This window comes from Canis lupus, chromosome 20 (assembly GCF_048164855.1).
Source record: "Canis lupus baileyi chromosome 20, mCanLup2.hap1, whole genome shotgun sequence".
Taxonomy (NCBI): domain Eukaryota; kingdom Metazoa; phylum Chordata; class Mammalia; order Carnivora; family Canidae; genus Canis; species Canis lupus.
The window spans coordinates 21,558,994-21,569,128 of NC_132857.1; the positions used below are offsets into that span (position 1 = coordinate 21,558,994).

General features: G+C 38.1%; 1 pseudogene; it reads right to left on the reverse strand.

Moving 5' to 3' along the window:
• Positions 1 to 6,317: 6,317 nt before the first annotated feature.
• Positions 6,318 to 8,126, reverse strand: LOC140612067 (pyridoxal phosphate homeostasis protein pseudogene; annotated as a pseudogene).
• Between the last annotated feature and the right edge of the window lie 2,009 nt (positions 8,127 to 10,135).

The following is a 10,135-nucleotide window of genomic DNA, read 5'->3' on the forward strand; positions in this document are numbered from 1 at the left end:
TAACAAAATGCAACCCCTATGGAAATTTCTCCTTTAAAAAAAACAAAAACAAAAACCTGGTAGTTGTGAAACTGATTCTAAACTTTTGAATAAACAAATGAGTCAAGAATATCTATGAAAAAAAAAAAAGAATATCTATGAAAAAGAAGAGTTTAATGAAAGGAGTTTATGTGCTCAGAAATGAAAATACATTGTAAACTTATATCAGTACATATTGGGTTAATGATATAAAATGTGTGAGATAGACCAGTAGAAAAGAACAGTCATCCAGACAGAAATGATACGTATAATAATGGAGGAGGGGATGACAATGGCTTCACAAATCAATGAGAAAAGAAGTTGCTTGATCTACCCAAATAATTTTTAGCAATTTTTAACAATACTAAAAACTCAAGTTTGAACCATTACTTCCTAACTTAGTCTACATATTCTTTAGACTTTATGTAAAGTTATAAGTCAATAAAAATGGAAAATTATATAGGTAAATACAATTTTTATGACTGAACTTCACAAGATAAATGCCATCCTATTGCTCAGTCACTGAGATCTGTCTTATCAGACTTCACTCATCACCCATGGGAAGTTTCTGCTTTCCTAGAAGTGGTGGTGGGTTGGGGAGGGACAGGTAATAAATAATTTTTAATAAAACTCTAGAGAAGGCCTTTGTCATTTTCTGAAGATATTTTCAACTAGCATTGGGAAAAACTTGCTATTATGAAAAAAAAGCATTCTTTAAAAAGAAAAAGGTTTTATTTGAGAAAGAGAGCACACAGGAGAGAGCATGAGAGAGAGCACAAGCATGAGGACGGGGCAGGGAAAGAGGGAGAAGCAGACTCCCTTCTGAGCAGGGAGCCCCACTCTGGGACTAGATCCCAGGACCCCTGGGATCATGACCTGAGCTGAAGGCAGATGCTCAACTGATTCAGCACCCAGGTGCCCCATAAGTTAAGCATTCTTAATATGGTTCTAAAATTCAAACTCAAGGCTATTCCTTTAAAGTTAAATAAATTAAAATGATAATCTACAGGAAGCATGTTTTTCTTAGAGAGAAGAGCCATGCAAAGATCTTAGGTGACAGTGGGTTCTGATGTGTTCAAAGAAGTAGGTAATGCATATCTGTTGAGTGAATGGATAATAGTTTACCCAAAACAGAGTAACATCGAGCCAATGATAAAGTTTGAGCTCATGATATATCTTTCAGGTAAAATTGCTTGTAAAAATTCAGTGAACAAAGTAAAACACAAAATCATCATTTTCTATCTTGCTTTGCCTGAACTTTTGGTCTACAAGTTCTTTTGAAACTGAGATCAAACCTTAATTTGCTCTGCCTTGTATTGATGAACCATCCATACTGCGGACTCCTTTCACATTTTCAACCCATCTCTATTTCTCTCACAAGTCCTTCAGCTCAGCCATTGCTTATTTGCTGGTTGTCAAGCACACCATATTCATTTCCATCCCAAATCCTTTGTTCTTAGTGTTTCTCTGACCTGGAATGCCCTTCTTCTTCCTCCCTGCTCTGTTTTTTATCAAAATACTGTCAGAGCTTACTTCAGTCTTCTTCAGTCCCTAAAGCCTTCATTCATTCTCTCCACAACCTAAACTCACACAACTCTAAATATCTTTTTCACCCAGTCTACTAAATAGTAACATTATTATTGATATTACTTTACATTTTAGGTTGACAAATTTCTAGTAACTTATTTTGAATCTAAAACTTAGATTCAAAATTTTGAAAAAGTTGTAAGAGGTGTACAAAGAACTTTTGTATTTCTTTTACTATGGCACCCAAAATTTGTATTGTATTCTGAACTTCATACATATAATTAAATATATAATATATATTTTAAAAGATAGTATAATATAATTATATATAATATGTATATAATATATTATATATATATATAATTAAAATCTGTGGCCCTGGATCTAATTGAGGACCTCAAATTACATTAGTTGTCATATCTCTTTAGTCTCCTATTCAATTTGAAACAGTACCTTCATCCTTCCCTGTTTTCCTTGACTTTGAGAGTTTTAAAGAGTATAAACCCTCCTACCTGAAAGATGTGCTTCACCTATTTCCATCTGATATTTACACACGTCCAGACTTAGGTCCTGTATCCTTCACTGGAACCTCACAGAAATAATGCTGTGATCTCAAGACATCATAGCAGAAAGCACGCAATCAAGTTCATGTCAGATTTTTTTCACCATAAAGTCATCATTTTTCCATATGTAATTGATAAATATTTTATAGGAAGGTACTCTGAGACTTTATCAATACCTTATTCTTCATCAAACCTTTACTCCACAGCTTTCGTTTCCATGGATGACTCCTACCTGAACCCAACACCACTAAGCTAATTGACAAAGGATGATTTTATTTACCAGCATTACAATTATTAGTTGGCAGTCTTCTGTAAACATGACCTTTGCTTTCTCCTTGCTTATTTATTTTTTAATTTGTTTTTATCAGTGTGGATCCATAGGTTTCTATGTCTTCCAATGGATAATAAACTGTTGATATTATTATTTATTTTGATGATCAAATTGCTCTATACAAGTGGGACCCCTTCAAGGCAGGTCCTGTGTCTTTTTGAAGTGTCTCCAACAATTTTTTGGAACCTTTTTACTTTATGGCCCCATATGATATATAGGCTCAACTTGTACTCTCTCTGTGTCAGCCTTGAATCAGTCAATTATGTCGAGAGTCTTGGCTTATTTTAGGGGAATATGATATTTGGAAACAGAAGCCTGGTGCTCTACGTTCTCGTTGCTACTGAGGTATATCATTGCTTCTAGGCCTTCTTAAGTGGATATATTTAGAAATTAAATATGCACACATAGACATACACATGTATCTAGATCTACTTCTGTATCTATTTACCTACCAGGGTTTTGTTTTTTTTTGTTTTTTGTTTTTTGTTTTTGGGGGGGTGAGTTCATGTCAACAACTCCAGTTCCAATTCAATACTTTTCTAGTTTTCCTTCTTTACAAATTTGAAGTCCTTCCTCCAACAGTGAGAAATTTGGCTCCTAATATCCTTAATGTTTGCTTACTTGCTCATTCCTCCTGTATACAACAGATTTCCTAACCACCCATCCACCACCTCTGAAGCTTTTTTTGGCCCCATTGTTACTTCATTGTCCTTGCAACTTCCTGGGCTTTGCCAGCCACTCGACCTTGCTTCATAGCATTGTCTCCAAAGAAAGGCAAAGGAAGACAAGAGAAAGAAAAAGAGAAAAAAATTTGTGAAAGAAAAAAACAACAGTTTTGTTTCATTCTTAAATAACCACAATTACTCTAATGAGACGTATGTGCCTGTCAGAGACACTGCACACCTTTTCAAACCCTGAAATTAGATCAGGCCTAACCACTGTCATTTTCTGCTCCACTTTGATTTTCACACAAAACTTGCTTTTATCAGATGACCAAAAACCAAACTTCACAAAGATAAGAAGACATAGAAAGAATTGTAGTTCAAACTATTGTTGAAGCTACATACTATCTCAAGCTAGTAATTGACATAGCTGCCAACAGATGTTAAAGTGGATTGAAACCTCTAATTCTAAAGTTTCCCATTTTTCTGAATTTAGGTAAGATATGAGTGACCCCAGGCAAAACTTTTAGAAACTTTTCCATTTTTCTCAACGGAGCTGTAACAGAGTCCAAGCTTGTTCTGCTTCTCACTGCAGGAACAGCCAATATGCCAAGGGGCAAAATGTTGGGGTAAAGAAAAGGACTTTATTCAAAAAGCCAGCAAACTACCTTCCTAAAGAACTATCTCCCCTCAACTTGAAATTTAAGCTTCTGGGATCCCTGGGTGGCTCAGTGGTTTAGCGCCTGCCTTTGGCCCAGGGTATGATCCTGGAGACCCAGGATCAAATCCCATGTCGGGCTCCCGGTGCATGGTGCCTGCTTCTCCCTCTGCCTGTGTCTCTGCCTCTCTCTCTCTCTCTGTGTGTGTGTGACTATCATAAATAAAAAAATAATAATAATTAAAAAAAATTCAAGCTTCCTTTAAGTTCGTCTTCACATACAAGAACCTAGTCCTGTCATTCCTGTTGATCTTAAACCTAGGATAGTCATTTCTGTACATACTTCCTTTCTCCTCCAATGAGGTAGGTTTGAGGTAAAGAGCAGTTTTTGCAAATCTTAGCTGTGATTCTTGCAGGGCTAAGCAGAAGTTTCTAAGCTATAGGTCACAGTGGCAAGGGAAATAGAAGCAATATAGAGCCAGACAGGCTTACTTTTTCCCTGTTTCAGAGCCATTTTGAATATCCACTTTTTATAATTTATTTTTTGCTCTCATCTTTGCTATAAAAATGAACGCTAACACACAAGCTATTGTTAACTCTCCAAAGAAGGTTTAGGAAAACTGTCTTGGCTCTTTCTTTGGATGTAAACATCTTTGAAAATCTCAAATGAAAGAAATATAGAAATAGAAATAATCTAATAGGATTCATGGTAATTGTCTTTATAATAATCATCTTTGCCTTTGTTGTTGTACTTAATAAACCATTTTGGATTACTTCTCCTATACTTTATAACTTAAATAAGGAATCTCGTTTACTTATTTTGAATTATTATCAACCAGCCCAATCTGGAATTGTAATGGGAGTTTTGTTAGAACATTATATCCTGTAAGAAGATAACAGTGTATTCTTAATTTCTAACATTATAGAGTGTTCATTTAGGCTTTTTCCTAAATTTGTCTGGCCTTCAACAGGGTTCAAATCCAGTTAAATTCTTATTTCATCTAAACAGCTGCTATCTCCTTTTGCACATCTTTGCCTCAACTATAATAAGGCAGCAGTCTAAATTTGCATAACAATTGGCCCCTCTCCCAAGAACTTGAAGTGTGTTCTAGCCAAATGCAGATTAAATTGGCAAAGTAATAATGCCCTTCAAATTGTTGTATCCTGTTTCAAAAATGAAGTATAACTCCTAGAAACTAAAAAACAAGTTGTTCTTCAACTTATATGCTCTTCTGTTACACTGAAACATAGCTTGAAGCCTTGCAAACATCCACAGAGAGAAAACAGGATCAACAATGAACCGGCTGTGATCCCCACTTTGGCAGAGGTCACACCAATCCATTGACCCATCAAGCCTACCTGTTAACAAGTGATCACAAGGGAAGCTTTACCACTAATGATTTTTTTTTAAGTTTCAGTACAGTACAACTCTGGAGTTACTAGCTAGAACTTGCTTTAGAATACAAGTGTTCAGCATTAAAGATCATACTATGATTGAACATAAAAGAAATTCAGATATCTCGGGTTATCTAGTAAAGATAGAGAAGGTGCTTTGAATGTCACCCACTTATATTTCGCTTTGTTTTCTTACTACGTGTGAAAAATATAAGACAAAATTGTCTTTTTTTTCTCATTTCCAATTCCAGCCCTAAAATGGTAAGACTCTTTCAGGATGAAATCACCAGACTCAGACTGGCCCTTCAACAGAAGGTCAAGGGGGGTAGTGAAGTCACCTCCATCGGTAGACACCCAGACACTTCTCGGCTGAACAAGTCTGGGCTTAATTCTTGCCATTTCCAAATTCACAGTTCTCTTGGGACATGTCATTCCAAGGAGCTGCAAAGGATGAGAAATTCCACCCCAGAGAATTCTGTTTATAAGAAGTTATTCACATTTAATAATCTCAGGAGATATGAACACAGCAATGTTGAAATTACCTATTAATTGTTAATCCTTGGAGAAAAAATTAGACAATTATTTTTGAAAACATGAAAAGCCTCATTATAATAAAAATTAGATTCCCACATGTGATTCAGCTTCTACTCATTAATTATGGAAGAGTTAATAATTACTAAATTGCCAGAAGTGAAAAATAAATCTTTTGTCACCAGAGAAGTGCTAGTTTTTAAAAGAAATGATCAAGAATATTCTATTGGCTTGAAAGCTTTTGGCATTTCAGACTTTTCTAATATATACACGAACCTGCTTAACTTTCCCCATGTAATTTAAGGCTGATTTTCTCTTACTTTTATAGTAGTTAAGATTTTATTTATTTCCTTTAAAAACACATTAATTAGTAGTTTAGTGTATTTTTCTTTCTGACAACTCCATTTCACTTTTTTTTTATAATTCAAATTCACATTTTTATTTAATATACTCTGGAACATCATGTTAAAGTTCTGACTGAAACAGTAATCATAATGGTTTTAAGTTTTACAAAATTACATTCAGCAGCAGCAGCAGGTTCTGAAAGTTGTTTCATGAAATTAAAGACTGGGGCTTAAATAAATAGGGAAAAAGACATTTAGGAACTAAACAATGCAGACGGAAGTCATCTGTTATGAGTCTGAGGATTGTGTTTTCTGGTTTTTGAAGATCTTGCTACTTTATTAACAATCAAAAAGTTACAAAATTTTGGCTTATCAATGTAGCAGGGGAGGGGAGGTTATAGATGTGCCTGGGTAATGGTCGCAGGGATGGGAACCTCAAAGCCAGGCCTTGTCGAAACTGTGAACCTGACCTGGCCTTGAAGCAATTTCTGGGGAGCTAGGAGATTCACTGGTCTTTGATGAGAAATCACCATTAAAAGGATTATGGTGAAGAAATCACAGCCTTGACCTCCCGTCACTGAGAAAAAGCTCAGAGCCCTGTCTCTTCAGGAGGATGTGAGAAAGGCCCAAGCCCATTTATGTTACACCTGTGATTTTCAGGATCAACACCACAAGGTGGCCAATGCTATAAACTCTTATCAGCAATGATTTGGGTTTGGAGGGGTACCTGTACTGTCATTCCAGAGTAGAGACAATATTTACTGGCGGGGAGGGGTGGGGAGTGGTGGAACTGGGGTCAGCAATCACTTCGCTCCACAGCAACAAAGACAGTTACTCAGGAGGGGTTTGTAGGAGAAAATTTTCTATTAAGGGGGATGACAAATGCAAATCCCTTTCACTTTGGTGATTACAGGCATCAGTGGCCACATTTTAATCCAGGAAAGGCATTCATGGGTTGGTTGGTGTCCTGGGCAGGATTCAAAACTGAACTCGATGCCTGGCTACTGATTTGGTATCTGTTCTGTGGAAATGTCAGGATTTCTCAAATCCAATCCAAAACTACTATCTGCAGTGAGCTTGTTACATCAGATCCTAAGTACAGATGGTTCCTGTCAATACACATAGTCATCAGAACGCTCTCTCCAGGTTACAAGGAGAGTGTTGCTGTGCTGTAACACAGGGGACCTCAAAATGGAATTCCAGGTGAGTGCATAGTTAGTCTTCCTGGACGGGCCCACGGGATGGGAGCCACAGCTGTTTGTGCTGGGCTCAGTGTGTCTTCGCCACTTCCACTGGGGTCTTCAGGTCTGCAGTGGACTTGTCTAAGGGAGGTTTCTTGTAGTAATCTCACTCTCCAGAAATGGTGCTTCCTACTTGGACATTTGTAGATCCTACTTCAATTGCATGCTGGAAGTCCATGGACATGCCCATGCTCAGCTCCACCTGCTCAGGAGAGACACTCAGCTTTTTACACAGCTCCTCTCCAGGGAGTGTAACACCTGGAAATCCGGATTTGGTCCTTGACTGAGATCATGTCCAAAGCTTCCTATGGTCATCAGCCCCACAAATTCCAGGCTGGGGCACTTGGCATTTATATGTTCCACCATGGATACTGTCTCTGAAGGCAGAAGGCCATGTTTGTTCTGCTCTCCACTGGTGTTAACCTGGACCATAACCTTTAACCTTTCGGGAGAACCTTTTTTCCTGCCACAAACTGTTCACTTTGTCTGCCAGCTTCACAGAATCCACTGTTTCCAGCATGAAGAGATTGGGGATGGCCATCAATTTGTTGACATTTTGTTTCTGTAGGTGGCCAATGAAGTGCCATTTGATCTCAGGACACGAAGACAGAATTTTAGGATTTGATGCTTTTTCTAGCAGTTCTTGAATATACTTCTCCCCAAAAGTGTGCTGGCCATGACAGTAGGCTTCAATCACCGTTTCCACAGGTTTGGTTTTGCTGACTGCTACTAGCCGGGGCTGGACGGCTGGAAGATCCCGCGGCCGCCACGCCACCGCCTGCTGCATGCACTCCTTCACTGTCCACAGTGCGAACCCGACTCCCAGCTCCGCCGACCTGCTGCCAGCTCTCCACATCCCCCAGGACCAACCCCCCATTTCACTTTTAAAGATAAGATTCTCTCAAGACGTAAGTTTGGCTTCAAGTTTTCAACATGGACTGATTTTGAAAACATGCCAATTTTTTAAAATCTTATGGCTAAATTCTAACATCTGCCGATGCTAGCCAAAAGTCTAGCCCTCAAAAAGGAGAAAGGAAGCATAAAGAGAGGGTGCTTACCTTTACAAATGACTCTATGTGTCATTTAATAGATAAAATTAAAGTTATTTAATTAAAGTTAAATAAAATTGTTTAAAAATGATGCATTTCCACAAGGTGCTTATTTACATTTTTCTTAGAGTGCAAGTCTCTCCAGCAGAGCAAATCAGATGAATTAGAGAAAATTTGGTCACTCCTGGTTAAATCTTGAAAGCTTTGTAAAAGGACAGTAAAATAAATCTAAATGTGTCACATCAATATTCACCAATTGAATATTGGCCCTTGTCACCTCATACTAACATTAGTAAAGCTGAAAACCCTCTGTGGTTAACATGGCTCAAGTCCTCTTCCTAGTCACTGCAGTGCCTTCTAGAGTGTGACTTTCAGCTGCCACTTTTCTTTTCTTTTGTTTTTTTTTAAAGATTTTATTTATTTATTCATGAGAGACAGAGAGAGAGAGGCAGAGACACAGGCAGAGGGAGAAGCAGGCTCCATGCAGGGAGCCCGATGTGGGACTCGATCCCAGGACTCCAGGATTACGTCCTGGGCTGAAAGCGGCACAAAACTGCTGAGCCACCGGGGCTGCACTCAGCTGCCACTTTTCTAGTCAAAACTCTGCAGCTTTTAGTTCTTGTAGCCTGACATTTATGACCTTGGGTAATCTGATCTGACTAGAGCACTAGCCCTATACTGTTCAGGTGCCAACTGATATCATTGCCAGTTATTATTTGCAAGGAAGACAGCCTATCCCTTCTTTCCTGGGAGCATATTATGTAAGGAGAAAGTTTCGAAGATGACAGCTTCTGCTCTTCTCTACAGACCTTCACTGGGTCCTTTCTAAGGAGGCAAGGTGACATATCTAATTGGGAGAATTTAGAATTGTATGAAGCATGCACTCTCCTGGCCTTTCCTGCTTAAAGTACATTAGCTGAGCAGGCTTGGCCTTATTAGACCAGAAAAGCTGCAATTGGAATTAGGCAAATTCAATTCTTAGAATAAGTGTTAAAAAGTGGTTATTTTTTGGTTATTTGTGGTTATTTTTCCTAAGCCAATCACTGTTACCCAGTCTTTGCAGTAATAATTTTGGTTCTATCTCTCTGACTCTTCTATTGCTGAACTAATTTACACTTCTTAATACAATGAAGGATGTGCCTAAATATCACTCTTTAAGTTCAAACATGAAACTATGTAAATCTCCTGTTTAGATCCCTTTGGTTACTTGCTAGTCACTAAATACATCATTCTTTCCTGTTCCTGTCTAGAACATGTTGTCCCCTCCTTCTTAAACAGCCTCCTGCCCATCCTCACCTGATCTAACTAGACCTTGCTATCTTCCTCTGCCCATTTTACATCCCAGTGAATGACATCAATATACAACCAGCTGGCAATGTCAGAAATGCAGATGATACATCAACATCTCTTCATCCTTCTTCTTAAACTCATCAACAGTCCTGCCAGTATCATCCTACAAGTCTCTGCTGAGTGTTGTCACCGGTCCTCATCACCACCACTACCTGAATAGAACCCTCTTCTTTATAGGCCACTGCCATAGACCCTTAAGAGGTCTTTCTGCTTCCATAGTTGTTTTTTGCCTCCAAAGACTCTCAATCTTTCAGCCACAATGTCTTTTTATAAATGCAGATCTGATTCTGTACCACATCAAGATGTCCTGCTCAACAAGATGTATTTCCAGGAATATTTTATATATTCTAATTGTACATAAAGATGTATCTTTTAAAAGGCAAATATGTACTTCCCTCTCCAGGATTAATTTACTCCTCTGGTCCCTTAGCTTTCTGCAAGCCAATTACCCTGGCTTTCTTACATC